We start from the raw sequence: 17,287 nt of genomic DNA, 5'->3' as shown, positions 1-17,287 counted from the left end.
TACACAGAAGAGGATTAGGCCCACATGTGAAAAATATATATGACATCTGAGATTATAGTCAGAATACTGACCATTCTGACTTCATTCCCACCATTTCAAGAGTTTATGCAGAATCCAGAAAGTAAAGTTCCCAGAACAAAGGGAATTCTGGAAAATCTGACTTTAACTCCATTATTATAAACTCTGTTGTAACCTTCAAACTTTACCTTCAAAGACTCCTGTTCAGTCTTAAATGACTGGATTGGTATCCAGTGGTCCTCCTTGAATTATGAGATTACTAGCATTTAGTCCAAACTCATCAAGCCCAAATATCAACACAAAGATGTCTCAGTCTCTTCTGAAATATAAAATAAAAAATGACATCATTGTTTAAGTGAGTCATCTATTGCCAATCTTGTTTGCAGTGTTGTGAATGGCTGTTTGGCTTAGTAGGCTTATTGTTTTAGAAACCTTATCAGTTCTAACAGAAAAAACATCCAAAAAAATTATGCATAACCTGTTTACAAAGAACAGTTTCATCAAACCCTGAAGCCCCAGCCATCAAAGCTCCAGTATGTTGACAGACTAGAGATTGTATCACCCTGTGGCATGCACCCATCTGCAGAAAAATATGTTTTCCTGGTACCTGGTTTTGTAACGCTACAGTGAAATGGTTACATCTCTGGTCTGTGCTGCAAGATAGAGGCTGAAGATAAGGCGTCTGCCACTTACATTTACTGTCATTAATGATTAAGCTGACTAATTATGTTTGAATAATAATCATTATAAGTCTGTGAAATGGGCTAATTTGAAAAACAAAATAATTTGGTTTTTGGCCATGTCATATTTTGACATTTTATTCCATTCTATAGTTTGGCATTTTCAGTCATTTTTTCAACATGCTATATTATGGTGTTTTTGGCCTTTTTTGTAACATTCTACACAATGGCATTTTTCAGCATTTTATTTTATGCTGTTTTCAGCGGTTATTTTGGCCATGGCATATTTTGATGATTTTTTGCTATACAGTAGTTTGCCATTTTCTGTCATTATTTCAACATGATATATTTTGGGGGTTTTGGTGTTTTTTGCAACAGTATATGCTATGGCATGTCTCTACACTCTATTTCATAAATTTTTCAGCTGTTTTAAGGACATGTCATGTTTTGACATTTTTAGCCTTGCCTTTTTTGTCATTTTTTCAACATGCTATGTCATGGTGGTTTTGGCCATCACTGCAACATTCTATGCTATTGTGTGTTTTGACACAGTATTTTATGCTGTTTTGAGGTATTTTCAGCTGTTTTCTTCACATGTCATATTTTCACATTTTTGGTCAGCCTTGCCTTCTCGCTTGTTTTTTCAGCATGTAATATTATGATGTTTTGTTTGGGGTTTTTTTGCCGTTTTTGCAACATTCGCTATGGCGTGTCTTGGCAAGCTATTTTAGGCTGTTTGAGTTGTTTTCAGCTGGTTTTGTGACATGTCATATTTTGAAATTTTTAGCAATATGGTATCCTTCCCTTTTTGGGTCATTTTTTCAACATGCATTATTATGTTGTTTTTAGCCCTTTGTCCAGCTTTCTATGATATGGCATGTATTGACAGAGTATTTCATACTAATTTGAAGTGTTTTACGGCTGTTTTTGGGACATGTCATATTTTGACATTTTTAGTCAAACTATAGCCTTGCCTTTTTGGTCATTTTTTCAATAAGCATTATTATTGTATTATTGGTTGTTTTTGCAACATTCTATGCTATGGTGTGTATTGACAGAATAATTTATGCTGTTTTGAGGAGTTTTCAACTGTTTTTGGGACATGCAACATTTTGACATTTTTGCCTGATTATCGACTATTATCGTCTCTTTAGCCGTTTTTGAAACAAACTATGCTATGGCATGTCTGGGCATGGCATTTTGTTGTGTTTCGAAGTGTTTTCAGCTGTTTTTGGGACATGTCATTTTTTGACATTTTTGCCTTACTATAGTATTGCCTTTTTGGTCATTTTTTATACATGCACTGCTATGGTGTTTTTGGCCATTTTTGCAACAAACTATGCAATGGCATGTCTGGGCATGGTATTTTATGCTGTTTTTAGTTGTTTTCAGCCGTTTTTGTGGCACGCATTTTTTGACATATTTGCCTTACTATAGCCTTGCCTTTTTGGTCAATTTTTCAGCATACATTATTATGGTGTTTTTGGTCGTTTCTGCAACAAACTATGCTATGGCGTGTCTCTGCACGCTATTTCATGCTGTTTTGAGATATTTTCAGCTGTTTTTATGACATGCATTTTTTTGACATTTTTGTCTTACTATAGCCTTGCCTTTTTGGTCATTTTTTATACATGCACTACTATGGTGTTTTTGGCCATTTTTGCAACAAACTGTGCTATGGCATGTCTGTGAATGGTATTTTGTTGTGTTTTGAAATATTGTCAGCTGTTTTTCGGATATGTCATTTTTTGACATTTTGCCTTACTATAGCCTTGCCTTTTTGGTCAATTTTTCAGCATACATTATTATGGTGTTTTTGGTCGTTTCTGCAACAAACTATGCTATGGCATGTCTGTGCATGGTATTTTGTTGTGTTTTGAAGAGTTTTCAGCTGTTTTTAGGACATGTCATTTTTTGACATTTTTACCTTACTATAGCCTTGCCTTTTCGGTCATTTTTTAAACATGCACTATTGTGGTGTGTTTGGCCATTTTTGCAACAAACTATGCTATGGCGTGTCTCTGCATGGTGTTTTATGCTGTTTTGAGTTGTTATCAGCTGTTTTTATGACATGTCATTTTTGGACATTTTTGCCTTACTATAGCCTTGCCTTTTTGATCGTTTTTTTTTCAGCATACACTATAATGGTCTTTTTGGCTGTTTTTGCAACAAACTACGCTATGGCGTGTCTGGGCATGGTATTTTGTTGTGTTTTGAAATATTTTTAGCTGTGTTTGGGACATTTTTTGATTGTTTTTTTTCAGCATACACTATTATGGTCTTTTTGGCCGTTTTTGCAACAAACTACGCTATGGCATGTCTGGGCATGGCATTTTGTTGTGTTTCGAAGTGTTTTCAGCTGTTTTTGGGACATGTCATTTTTTGACATTTTTGCCTTACTATAGCCTTGCCTTTTTGGTCATTTTTTATACATGCACTGCTATGGTGTTTTTGGCCATTTTTGCAACAAACTATGCAATGGCATGTCTGGGCATGGCATTTTATGCTGTTTTTAGTTGTTTTCAGCCGTTTTTGTGGCACGCATTTTTTGACATATTTGCCTTACTATAGCCTTGCCTTTTTGGTCAATTTTTCAGCATACATTATTATGGTGTTTTTGGTCGTTTCTGCAACAAACTATGCTATGGTGTGTCTCTGCACGCTATTTCATGTCTTACTATAGCCTTGCCTTTTTGGTCATTTTTTATACATGCACTACTATGGTGTTTTTGGCCATTTTTGCAACAAACTGTGCTATGGCATGTCTGTGAATGGTATTTTGTTGTGTTTTGAAATATTGTCAGCTGTTTTTCGGATATGTCATTTTTTGACATTTTTGCCTTACTATAGCCTTGCCTTTTCGGTCATTTTTTAAACATGCACTACTGTGGTGTGTTTGGCCATTTTTGCAACAAACTATGCTATGGCGTGTCTCTGCATGGTGTTTTATGCTGTTTTGAGTTGTTATCAGCTGTTTTTATGACATGTCATTTTTGGACATTTTTGCCTTACTATAGCCTTGCCTTTTTGATCGTTTTTTTCAGCAATTACTTTTTTCTCATTAATAATGACTTTTTTCTCGTTAATAATGAGTTTAATCTCGTAAATAATGACTTTTTTCTAATTAATAATGACTTTTGTCTCGTTAATAATGAGTTTAATCTCGTAAATAATGACTTTTTTCTCATTAATAATGACTTTTTTCTCGTTAATAATGATTTTTTTCTCGTAACTAATGACTTTAATCTCGTAAATAATATATATATTTTTTTTCCTTAATGTGGCCCTAATCCTCCGCCGTAGGCATGGTATTTTGTTCTGTTTTGAAATATTTTCAGCTGTTTTTGGGACATTTCAATTTTTGACATTTTTGCCTTACTATAGCCTTGCCTTGCCTTTTTGGTCATTTTTTAGACATGCACAACTATGGTGTTCTTGGCCATTTTTGCAACAAACTATGCAATGGCATGTCATTTCAGCTGTTTTTGGGACATGTCATTTTTTGACATTTTTGCCTTACTATAGTCTTGCCTTTTTGGTCATTTTCTCAGCATGCATTATTATGGTGTTTTTGGTCGTTTCTGCAACAAACTATGCTATGGTGTGTCTCTGCACGCTCTTTTATGCTGGTTTGAGTTGTTTTTGGCTGTTTTTGGGACATGTCATTTTTTGACATTTTTGCCTTACTATAGTCTTGCCTTTTTGGTCATTTTTTAAACATGCACTACAATGGTGTTTTTGGCCATTTTTCCAACAAACTATGCTATGGCATGTCTCTGCACGCTATTTTATGTTGTTTTGAAGAGTTTCGCGCTGTTTTTGGGACATGTCATTTTTGACATTTTTGCCTTACTGTAGCCTTGCCTTTTTGGTCATTTTCTCAGCATGCATTATTATTCTGTTTTTGGCCATTTTTCCAACAAACTGTGCTATGGCGTGTGTCTGCACGCTATTTTATGCGGTTTTGAGATGTTTTCAACTGTTTTTGGGACATGTCATTTTTTGACATTTTTGCCTTACTATAGCCTTGCCTTTTTGGTCATTTTTTAAACATGCACTACAATGGTGTTTTTGGTCATTTTTGCAACAAACTATGCAATGCCATGTTGCGGCATGGTTTTTTGTTGTGTTTTCAAGAGTTTTCAACTGTTTTTGGGACATGTCATTTTTTGACATTTTTGCCTTACTATAGCCTTGCCTTTTTGGTCATTTTCTCAGCACACATTATTATGGTGTTTTTGGTCGTTTCTGCAACAAAATATGCTATGGAGTGTGTCTGCATGCAATTTCATGTTGTTTTGAGATGTTTTCAGCTGTTTTTGGGACATGTCATTTTTTTGACATTTTTGCCTTACTATAGCCTTGCCTTTTGGTCATTTTTTAAACATGCACTACTATGGTGTTTTTGGCCATTTTTCCAACAAACTATGCTATGGCGTGTCTCTGCACGCTTTTTTATGTTGTTTTGAAGAGTTTTCAGCTGTTTTTGGGACATGTCATTTTTTGATATTTTTGCCTTACTATAGTCTTGCCTTTCTGGTCATTTTTTAAACATGCACTACTATGGTGTTTTTGGCCATTTTTCCAACAAACTATGCTATGGCGTGTCTCTGCACGCTATTTTATGCTGTTTTGAGATGTTTTCAACTGTTTTTGGGACATGCCAATTTTTGGCATTTTTGCCTTACTATAGCCTTGCCTTTTTGATCATTTTTTAAACATGCACTACAATGGTGTTTTTGGTCATTTTTGCAACAAACTATGCAATGGCATGTCGCTGCATGGTTTTTTGTTGTGTTTTGAAGAGTTTTCAGCTGTTTTTGGGACATGTCATTTTTTGACATTTTTGCCTTACTATAGCCTTGCCTTTTTGGTCATTTTTTAAACATGCACTTCTGTGGTATTTTTGGCCATTTTTGCAACAAACTATGCTATGGCATGTGTGGGCGTGGTATTTTGTTGTGTTTTGAAGAGTTTTCAGCTGTTTTTGGGACATGTCATTTTTTGACATTTTTGCCTTACTATAGTCTTGCCTTTTGGTCATTTTTTAAACATGCACTACAATGGTGTTTTTGGTCATTTTTGCAACAAACTATGCAATGGCATGTCGCTGCATGGTTTTTTGTTGTGTTTTGAAGAGTTTTCAGCTGTTTTTGGGACATGTCATTTTTTGACATTTTTGCCTTACTATAGCCTTGCCTTTTTGGTCATTTTTTAAACATGCACTTCTGTGGTATTTTTGGCCATTTTTGCAACAAACTATGCTATGGCATGTGTGGGCGTGGTATTTTGTTGTGTTTTGAAGAGTTTTCAGCTGTTTTTGGGACATGTCATTTTTTGACATTTTTGCCTTACTATAGTCTTGCCTTTTGGTCATTTTTTAAACATGCACTACAATGGTGTTTTTGGTCATTTTTGCAACAAACTATGCAATGGCATGTCGCTGCATGGTTTTTTGTTGTGTTTTGAAGAGTTTTCAGCTGTTTTTGGGACATGTCATTTTTTGACATTTTTGCCTTACTATAGCCTTGCCTTTTTGGTCATTTTTTAAACATGCACTTCTGTGGTATTTTTGGCCATTTTTGCAACAAACTATGCTATGGCATGTGTGGGCGTGGTATTTTGTTGTGTTTTGAAGAGTTTTCAACTGTTTTTGGGACATGTCATTTTTTGACATTTTTGCCTTACTATAGCCTTGCCTTTTTGGTCATTTTCTCAGCACACATTATTATGGTGTTTTTGGTCGTTTCTGCAACAAAATATGCTATGGAGTGTGTCTGCATGCAATTTCATGTTGTTTTGAGATGTTTTCAGCTGTTTTTGGGACATGTCATTTTTTGACATTTTTGCCTTACTATAGCCTTGCCTTTTGGTCATTTTTTAAACATGCACTACTATGGTGTTTTTGGTCATTTTTCCAACAGACTATGCTATGGCGTGTCTCTGCACGCTATTTTATGTTGTTTTGAAGAGTTTTCAGCTGTTTTTGGGACATGTCATTTTTTTTGACATTTTTGCCTTACTATAGTCTTGCCTTTTTGGTCATTTTTTAAACATGCACTACTATCGTGTTTTTGGCCATTTTTCCAACAGACTATGCTATGGCGTGTCTCTGCACGCTATTTTATGTTGTTTTGAGATGTTTTCAGCTGTTTTTGGGACATGTCATTTTTTGACATTTTTGCCTTACTATAGCCTTGCCTTTTTGGTCATTTTTTCAGCATGCGTTATTGTGGTGTTATTGGTCATTTCTGCAACAAACTATGCTATGGCGTGTCTCTGCACGCTATTTTATGTTGTTTTGAAGAGTTTCGAGCTGTTTTTGGGACATGTCATTTTTTGACATTTTTGCCTTACTATAGTCTTGCCTTTTTGGTAATTTTTTAAACATGCACTACTATGGTGTTTTTGGCCATTTTTCCAACAAACTATGCTATGGCGTGTCTCTGCACGCTATTTTATGCTGTTTTGAGATGTTTTCAACTGTTTTTGGGACATGTCATTTTTTGACATTTTTGCCTTACTATAGTCTTGCCTTTTTGGTCATTATTCAAACATGCACTACTATGGTGTTTTTGGCCATTTTTCCAACAAACTATGCTATGCGTGTCTCTGCACGCTTTTTTATGTTGTTTTGAAGAGTTTTCAGCTGTTTTTGGGACATGTCATTTTTTGACATTTTTGCCTTACTATAGTCTTGCCTTTTTGGTCATTTTTTAAACATGCACTACTATGGTGTTTTTGGCCATTTTTCCAACAAACTATGCTATGGCGTGTCTCTGCACGCTATTTTATGCTGTTTTGAGATGTTTTCAACTGTTTTTGGGACATGCCAATTTTTGACATTTTTGCCTTACTATAGCCTTGCCTTTTTGGTCGTTTTCTCAGCATGCATTATTATGGTGTTTTTGGTCGTATCTGCAGCAAACTATGCTATGGCGTGTCTCTGCACGCTATTTTATGTTGTTTTGAAGAGTTTCGCGCTGTTTTTGGGACATGTCATTTTTGCCTTACTGTAGCCTTGCCTTTTTGGTCATTTTCTCAGCATGCATTATTATTGTGTTTTTGGCCATTTTTCCAACAAACTGTGCTATGGCGTGTGTCTGCACGCTATTTCATGCGGTTTTGAGATGTTTTCAACTGTTTTTTGGACATGTCATTTTTTGACATTTTTGCCTTACTATAGCCTTGCCTTTTTGGTCATTTTTTAAAGATGCACTTCTGTGGTATTTTTGGCCATTTTTGCAACAAACTATGCTATGGCATGTGTGGGCATGGTTATTTTGTTGTGTTTTGAAGAGTTTTGAGCTGTTTTTGGGACATGTCATTTTTTGACATTTTTGCCTTACTATAGCCTTGCCTTTTTGGTCATTTTCTCAGCACACATTATTATGGTGTTTTTGGTCGTTTCTGCAACAAAATATGCTATGGCATGTCTCTGCACGCTATTTTATGTTGTTTTGAGATGTTTTCAGCTGTTTTTGGGACATGTCATTTTTTTGACATTTTTGCCTTACTATAGTCTTGCCTTTTTGGTCATTTTTTAAACATGCACTACTATGGTGTTTTTGGCCATTTTTCCAACAAACTATGCTATGGCGTGTCTCTGCACGCTATTTTTGTTGTTTTGAGATGTTTTCAGCTGTTTTTGGGACATGTCATTTTTTGACATTTTTGCCTTACTATAGCCTTGCCTTTTTGGTCATTTTTTCTGCATGCGTTATTGTGGTGTTATTGGTCATTTCTGCAACAAACTATGCTATGGTGTGTCTCTGCACGCTATTTTATGCTGTTTTGAGATGTTTTCAACTGTTTTTGGAACATGCCAATTTTTGACATTTTTGCCTTACTATAGCCTTGCCTTTTTGGTCATTTTTTCAGCATGCATTATTGTGGTGTTATTGGTCATTTCTGCAACAAACTATGCTATGACCAGCATTCTCAGCATGCATTATTATGGTATTTTTGGCCATTTTTCCAACAAACTATGCTATGGCGTGTCTCTGCACGCTATTTTATGCTGTTTTGAGATGTTTTCAACTGTCATTTTTTGTCTTACTATAGTCTTGCCTTTTGGGCATTTTTTAAACATGCACTACTATGGTGTTTTTGGCCATTTTTCCAACAAACTATGCTATGGCGTGTCTCTGCACGCTATTTTATGCTGTTTTGAGATGTTTTCAACTGTTTTTGGGACATGTCATTTTTTGACATTTTTGCCTTACTATAGCTTTGCCTTTTTGGTCATTTTCTCAGCATGCATTATTATGGTGTTTTTGGTCGTATCTGCAGCAGACTATGCTATGGCGTGTCTCTGCACGCTATTTTATGTTGTTTTGAGATGTTTTCAGCTGTTTTTGGGACATGTCATTTTTTGACATTTTTGCCTTACTATAGTCTTGCCTATTTGGTCATTTTTTAAACATGCACTACTATGGTGTTTTTGGCCATTTTTCCAACAAACTATGCTATGGCGTGTCTCTGCACGCTATTTTATGCTGTTTTGAGATGTTTTCAACTGTTTTTGGGACATGTCATTTTTTGACATTTTTGCCTTACTATAGTCTTGCCTTTTTGGTCAATTTTTAATCATGCACCACTATGGTGTTTTTTGGCCATTTTTCCAACAAACTATGCTATGGCGTGTCTCTGCACGCTATTTTATGCTGTTTTGAGATGTTTTCAAATGTTTTTGGGACATGCCAATTTTTGACATTTTTGCCTTACTATAGTCTTGCCTTTTTAGTCATTTTTTCAGCATGCAGTATTGTGGTGTTATTGGTCATTTCTGCAACAAACTATGCTATGGCGTGTCTCTGCACGCTATTTTATGTTGTTTTGAGATGTTTTCAGCTGTTTTCTGGACATGTCATTTTTTGACATTTTTGCCTTACTATAGTCTTGCCTTTTTGGTCATTATTCAAACATGCACTACTATGGTGTTTTTGGCCATTTTTCCAACAAACTATGCTATGCGTGTCTCTGCACGCTTTTTTATGTTGTTTTGAGATGTTTTCAGCTGTTTTTGGGACATGTCATTTTTTGACATTTTTGCCTTACTATAGTCTTGCCTTTTTGGTCATTTTTTAAACATGCACTACTATGGTGTTTTTGGCCATTTTTCCAACAAACTATGCTATGGCGTGTCTCTGCACGCTATTTTATGTTGTTTTGAGATGTTTTCAGCTGTTTTTGGGACATGTCATTTTTTGACATTTTTGCCTTACTATAGCCTTGCCTTTTTGGTCATTTTTTAAACATGCACTTCTGTGGTGTTTTTTGGCCATTTTTGCAACAAACTATGCCATGGCGTGTCTCTGCACGCTATTTTATGTTGTTTTGAGATGTTTTCAGCTGTTTTTGGGACATGTCATTTTTTTGACATTTTTGCCTTACTATAGTCTTGCCTTTTTAGTCATTTTTTAAACATGCACTACTATGGTGTTTTTGGCCATTTTTCCAACAAACTATGCTATGGCGTGTCTCTGCACGCTATTTTATGTTGTTTTGAGATGTTTTCAGCTGTTTTTGGGACATGTCATTTTTTGACATTTTTGCCTTACTATAGTCTTGCCTTTTTGGTAATTTTTTAAACATGCACTACTATGGTGTTTTTGGCCATTTTTCCAACAAACTATGCTATGGCGTGTCTCTGCACGCTATTTTATGTTGTTTTGAGATGTTTTCAGCTGTTTTTGGGACATGTCATTTTTTGACATTTTTGCCTTACTATAGTCTTGCCTTTTTGGTCATTTTTTAAACATGCACTACTATGGTGTTTTTGGCCATTTTTCCAACAAACTATGCTATGGCGTGTCTCTGCACGCTATTTTATGTTGTTTTGAGATGTTTTCAGCTGTTTTTGGGACATGTCATTTTTTGACATTTTTGCCTTACTATAGCCTTGCCTTTTTGGTCATTTTTTCCGCATGCGTTATTGTGGTGTTATTGGTCGTTTCTGCAACAAACTATGCTATGGCGTGTCTCTGCACGCTATTTTATGTTGTTTTGAGATGTTTTCAGCTGTTTTTGGGACATGTCATTTTTTGACATTTTTGCCTTACTATAGCCTTGCCTTTTTGGTCATTTTTTAAACATGCACTACTATGGTGTTTTTGGTCATTTTTGCAACAAACTATGCTATGGTGTGTCTCTGCACGCTATTTTATGCTGTTTTGAGATGTTTTCAGCTGTTTTTGGGACATGTCATTTTTTTGACATTTTTGCCTGACTATAGCCTTGCCTTTTTGGTCATTTTTTCAGCATGCATTATTGTGGTGTTATTGGTCGTTTCTGCAACAAACTATGCTATGGCGTGTCTCTGCACGCTATTTTATGTTGTTTTGAGATGTTTTCAGCTGTTTTTGGGACATGTCATTTTTTGACATTTTTGCCTTACTATAGCCTTGCCTTTTTGGTCATTTTTTAAACATGCACTACTATGGTGTTTTTGGTCATTTTTGCAACAAACTATGCTATGGTGTGTCTCTGCACGCTATTTTATGTTGTTTTGAGATGTTTTCAGCTGTTTTTGGGACATGTCATTTTTTTGACATTTTTGCCTTACTATAGTCTTGCCTTTTTAGTCATTTTTTAAACATGCACTACTATGGTGTTTTTGGCCATTTTTCCAACAAACTATGCTATGGCGTGTCTCTGCACGCTATTTTATGTTGTTTTGAGATGTTTTCAGCTGTTTTTGGGACATGTCATTTTTTGACATTTTTGCCTTACTATAGCCTTGCCTTTTTGGTCATTTTTTCCGCATGCATTATTGTGGTGTTATTGGTCGTTTCTGCAACAAACTATGCTATGGCATGTCTCTGCACGCTATTTTATGTTGTTTTGAAGAGTTTCGAGCTGTTTTTGGGACATGTCATTTTTTGACATTTTTGCCTTACTATAGTCTTGCCTTTTTGGTCATTTTTTAAACATGCACTACAATGGTGTTTTTGGCCATTTTTCCAACAAACTATGCTATGGCGTGTCTCTGCACGCTATTTTATGTTGTTTTGAAGAGTTTCGCGCTGTTTTTGGGACATGTCATTTTTGACATTTTTGCCTTACTGTAGCCTTGCCTTTTTGGTCATTTTCTCAGCATGCATTATTATTGTGTTTTTGGCCATTTTTCCAACAAACTGTGCTATGGCGTGTGTCTGCACGCTATTTTATGCGGTTTTGAGATGTTTTCAACTGTTTTTTGGACATGTCATTTTTTGACATTTTTGCCTTACTATAGCCTTGCCTTTTTGGTCAATTTTTTAAAGATGCACTTCTGTGGTATTTTTGGCCATTTTTGCAACAAACTATGCTATGGCATGTGTGGGCATGGTTATTTTGTTGTGTTTTGAAGAGTTTTGAGCTGTTTTTGGGACATGTCATTTTTTGACATTTTTGCCTTACTATAGCCTTGCCTTTTTGGTCATTTTCTCAGCACACATTATTATGGTGTTTTTGGTCGTTTCTGCAACAAAATATGCTATGGCGTGTCTCTGCACGCTATTTTATGTTGTTTTGAGATGTTTTCAGCTGTTTTTGGGACATGTCATTTTTTGACATTTTTGCCTTACTATAGCCTTGCCTTTTTGATCATTTTCTCAGCATGCATTATTATGGTGTTTTTGGTCGTTTCTGCAACAAACTATGCTATGGTGTGTCTCTGCACGCTATTTTATGTTGTTTTGAGATGTTTTCAGCTGTTTTTGGGACATGTCATTTTTTTGACATTTTTGCCTTACTATAGTCTTGCCTTTTTAGTCATTTTTTAAACATGCACTACTATGGTGTTTTTGGCCATTTTTCCAACAAACTATGCTATGGCGTGTCTCTGCACGCTATTTTATGTTGTTTTGAGATGTTTTCAGCTGTTTCTGGGACATGTCATTTTTTTACATTTTTGCCTTACTATAGCCTTGCCTTTTTGGTCATTTTTTCCGCATGCATTATTGTGGTGTTATTGGTCGTTTCTGCAACAAACTATGCTATGGCGTGTCTCTGCACGCTTTTTTATGTTGTTTTGAAGAGTTTCGAACTGTTTTTGGGACATGTCATTTTTTGACATTTTTGCCTTACTATAGCCTTGCCTTTTTGGTCATTTTTTAAACATGCACTACTATGGTGTTTTTGGTCATTTTTGCAAAAAACTATGCTATGGCGTGTCTCTGCAAGCTTTTTTATGTTGTTTTGAGATGTTTTCAGCTGTTTTTGGGACATGTCATTTTTTGACATTTTTGCCTTACTATAGTCTTGCCTTTTTGGTCATTTTTTTAAACATGCATTACTATGGTGTTTTTGGCCATTTTTGCAACAAACTATGCAATGGCATGTTGCGGCATAGTTTTTTGTTGTGTTTTGAAGAGTTTTGAGCTGTTCTTGGGACATGTCATTTTTTGACATTTTTGCCTTACTATAGCCTTGCCTTTTTGGTCATTTTTTCAGCATGCATTATTGCGATGTTATTGGTCGTTTCTGCAACAAACTATGCTATGGCGTGTCTCTGCACGCTATTTTATGTTGTTTTGAGATGTTTTCAGCTGTTTTTGGGACATGTCATTTTTTGACATTTTTGCCTTACTATAGTCTTGCCGTTTCTGTCATTTTTTAAACATGCACCACTGTGGTGTTTTTTGGCCATTTTTCCAACAAACTATGCTATGGCGTGTCTCTGCACGCTATTTTATGTTGTTTTGAGATGTTTTCAACTGTTTTTGGGACATGTCATTTTTTTACATTTTTGCCTTACTATAGCCTTGCCTTTTTGGTCATTTTTTAAACATGCACTTCTGTGGTGTTTTTTGGCCATTTTTGCAACAAACTATGCCATGGCGTGTCTTTGCACGGTATTTTATGCTGTTTTGAGATGTTTTCAGCTGTTTTTGGGACATGTCATTTTTTGACAGTTTTGCTTTACTATAGCCTTGCCTTTTTGGTCATTTCTTCAACATGCATTATTATGGTGGTTTTGGTCGTTTCTGCAACAAACTATGCTATGGTGTGTCTCTGCACACTGTTTTGTGCTGTTTTGAGTGGTTATCAGCTGTTTTTATTACATGTTAATTTTTGACATTTTTGCCTTACTTAAGCCTTGCCTTTTCAGTCATTTTTTATACATGCACTACTATGGTGTTATTGGCCATTTTTCCAACAAACTATGCTATGGTGTGTCTCTGCACGCTATTTTATGTTGTTTTGAAGAGTTTCGAGCTGTTTTTGGGACATGTCATTTTTTGACATTTTTGCCTTACTACAGCCTTGCCTTTTTGGTCATTTTTTTTCAACATGTATTTTTATCGCTTTTTGGACGTTTTTGGAACAAACTATGCTATGGCATGTGTTGGGCATGGTATTTTGTGGTGTTTTGAAATATCTTTAGCTGTTTTTGGGACATTTCATTTTTTAACAATTTTGCTTTACTATAGCCTTGCCGTTTCTGTCATTTTTTAAATATGCACTACTGTGGTGTTTTTGGGCCATTTTTGCAACAAACTATGCCATGGTGTGTCTTTGCACGGTATTTTATGCTGTTTTGAGATGTTTTCAGCTGTTTTTGGGACATGTCATTTTTTGACATTTTTGCCTTACTATAGTCTTGCCTTTTTGGTCATTTTTTAAACATGCACTACTATGGTTTTTTGGCCATTTTTCCAACAAACTATGCTATGGCGTGTCTCTGCACGCTATTTTATGCTGTTTTGAGATGTTTTCAACTGTTTTTGTGACATGTCATTTTTTGACATTCATGACTTACTATAGTCTTGCCTTTTCGGTCATTTTTAAACATGCACTACTATGGTGTTTTTTTGCCATTTTTGCAACAAACTATGCCATGGCGTGTTTCTGCACGCTATTTTATGCTGTTTTTAATTGTTTTTAGCTGTTTTTGGGACATGTCATTTTTTAACATTCTTGCCTTACTATAGCCTTGCCTTTTCGGTCATTTTTAAACATGCACTACTATGGTGTTTTTGGACATTTTTACAACAAACTATGCCATGGCGTGTCTCTGCACGCTATTTTATGCTGTTTTGAGTTGTTTTCAGCTGTTTTTGGGACATGTCATTTTTTGACATTTTTGCCTTACTTGCCTTTTAAGTCATTTTTTTCAACATGCATTATTATTGTCTTTTTGGCCGTTTTTGCAACAAACTATGCTATGGCATGTCATGGCATGGTATTTTGTTGTGTTATGAAATGTTTTCAGGTGTTTTTATGACATGTCATTTTTTGACATTTTTGCCTTACTATAGCCTTGCCTTTTTGGTCATTTTTTCAACATGCATTATTATGGTGTTTTTGGTCATTTCTGCAACAAACTATATAGCGTGTTTCTGCACGCTATTTTATGCTGTTTTTAGTTGTTTTCAGCTGTTTTTGGGACATGTCATTTTTTGACATTTTTGCCTTACAGTGGCCTTGCCTTTGCGGTCATATTGTCAGCATGCTATATCATGGTGTTTTTTGCAGTTTTTACAACAAACTTTGCTATGGCGTGTCTCTGCACGCTATTTTATACTGTTTTGAGTTGTTTTCAGGTGTTTTTGGGACATGTCCTAATTTTACATTTTTAGCCATTCTATAGCCTTGCCTTTTCAGTCATTTTTTTAGCACTAATTATGATGGGGTTTTTTGCCATTTTTGTAATATTCCATGTTATGGTGTGTCTTGGCAAGCTATTTTATGCTGTCTTGAGGTGTTTCCAGCTTTTGGTCATTTTTTCAACATAGTATTGCAAAAAATGTCAAAATATGACATGGCCAAAAAAACAAATGAAATCAGTTGACAACTGCATGAAATAGTGTGCCGAGACATGCAATAGCAAAGAATGTTGCTAAAACGTCCAGTATACTATAGAATTGGGAAAGTGTCAAAACATGACATCGCCAAAAACCAAAAACACAATAATATACTATAGTATACAATTTTCAGTCATTTTTTCAGCATGATACATTGTGGTGTTTTGGGTGGTTTTTGCAACATTCTATGCTATTACGTTTCTGGGCATGTTATTTTATTTGGTCTTCAGTTTTTTTAGTCAGACAACTCACATTTGAAACATCTATTAGCAGCAAAACATGGTCAGAGTTTGGCGTCTAGGCTCCAATATCAGTACACCCCACAGATATATTTACATAGAGCTATTGAGAGTGATGAGCAAAACATCTTGAACTCCCCCAGTCAGAGCCTACAGGTAGATGCTGGGGTGGTGGTGGGGCTGAAAGAATCATGTAATTTTTGGCTGTTTTTCAGCATAGTTTAGCATGACTCTTTGGTTACATTTCGGATGACATCCTTTAGTTTGAACTTTTTGGCATATTTTACAGAACATACTATAGTCTGACTTTTAGTCATATTTTGGGCGTCATACACTTAAGATTTTCTTTGTATGACATACTATAGTTTGAAATTATTCTGGCATATTTTGGAAGGCATATTGTACATGTCGTCACCATAGCGTCATCCTGGAATAGCAGATACAGAAAAATACCTCGAGTGTTTGCAAAGAGCCAATATGAAGACTTGGGACAACATTAATATCTTCAGACCCCTAACCCCTAACTTATTGCACTGGATGGGTGGATGTTTTTCAGAGCTGAAAGGACACAAGACTGATGCAAAATCCAAAAATGCACTGTGGTAATTGTATGATGCCACCAGCAGCACCATTCCCTGGCAACCAAAAGGAATTTTCATAGCAACTTGTGATTTTAATCAACTCATTCTTCAACTCCAAAGTTTTTTTTTAAAGATAACTAATAGATCTACCTTGTACTTTGTATCTTGTATCATTAACTTGTTGGAATCATAGACTGTATATAAAAATGGAAGACGTGCCCCCACTTTCCCCCGTATGCTTAAGTAAGGATAAAATACCCAGGATATTTACGAGAATTTATGGCTAGTTTATATGTCATAGAATATACTGAAGGAAAAACAAGTCCATCGAGTTTAAATGAAAGCTTAGGTGCTAAGCATACTGTGGTTTGCATTCATAGTCATGCTGCCATCATAAATGAGAGCGCACTTTTCACTTCATCTTCATCAATTTCATCTTGGATTGACAAATTGATTCTCTAAGTTCCTCAAAGAACCATGGTAGCTGAAGGATGAGAATACTTCTAGCTAACTGGCATTTTTTTTGTCTTGTGTGGATGCAGAAGAAGGACTCAAAATGCAGAACAAACAAAAGGGGAGACACAAGTACAAACTAAAGGCGAACTTTAATGCTGAAGATTATCCACAAAAAATGTAGAATAAAACAAGAACAAAACTGAAGCAAAACAAGACTGAAGCAAACCAGGCTAATGAAAAGAACTCCGGTGAAAAACTGAGCGGGAACACGACAGGGAGAACAGGAAAGAAGCAGCAGGGACGACAAGAACACAACCAGGAAAACAGAAAAACAGACAAAGGATGAAGGGAAACAGGTATATATACAGAAAGGAATTTATCAAGAAAAGGACACAGCTGGGTAGGTGGACACAGGAGCAGGAGGGAAACATAGGGATTGGTTAACTAAAGAAGGTGTGACTGGAAAAACTAGGCTGCAGCAAATGAGCGTTTAACAGAAACAGATGTGCAGGGGAGACTGA

The sequence above is a fragment of the Plectropomus leopardus genome, chromosome 5 (genome assembly GCF_026936395.1).
Source record: "Plectropomus leopardus strain MGB_pleo_1.0 chromosome 5, ASM2693639v1, whole genome shotgun sequence".
Taxonomy (NCBI): Eukaryota; Metazoa; Chordata; class Actinopteri; order Perciformes; family Serranidae; genus Plectropomus; species Plectropomus leopardus.
Note: the sequence above shows the minus strand (reverse complement) of the source record.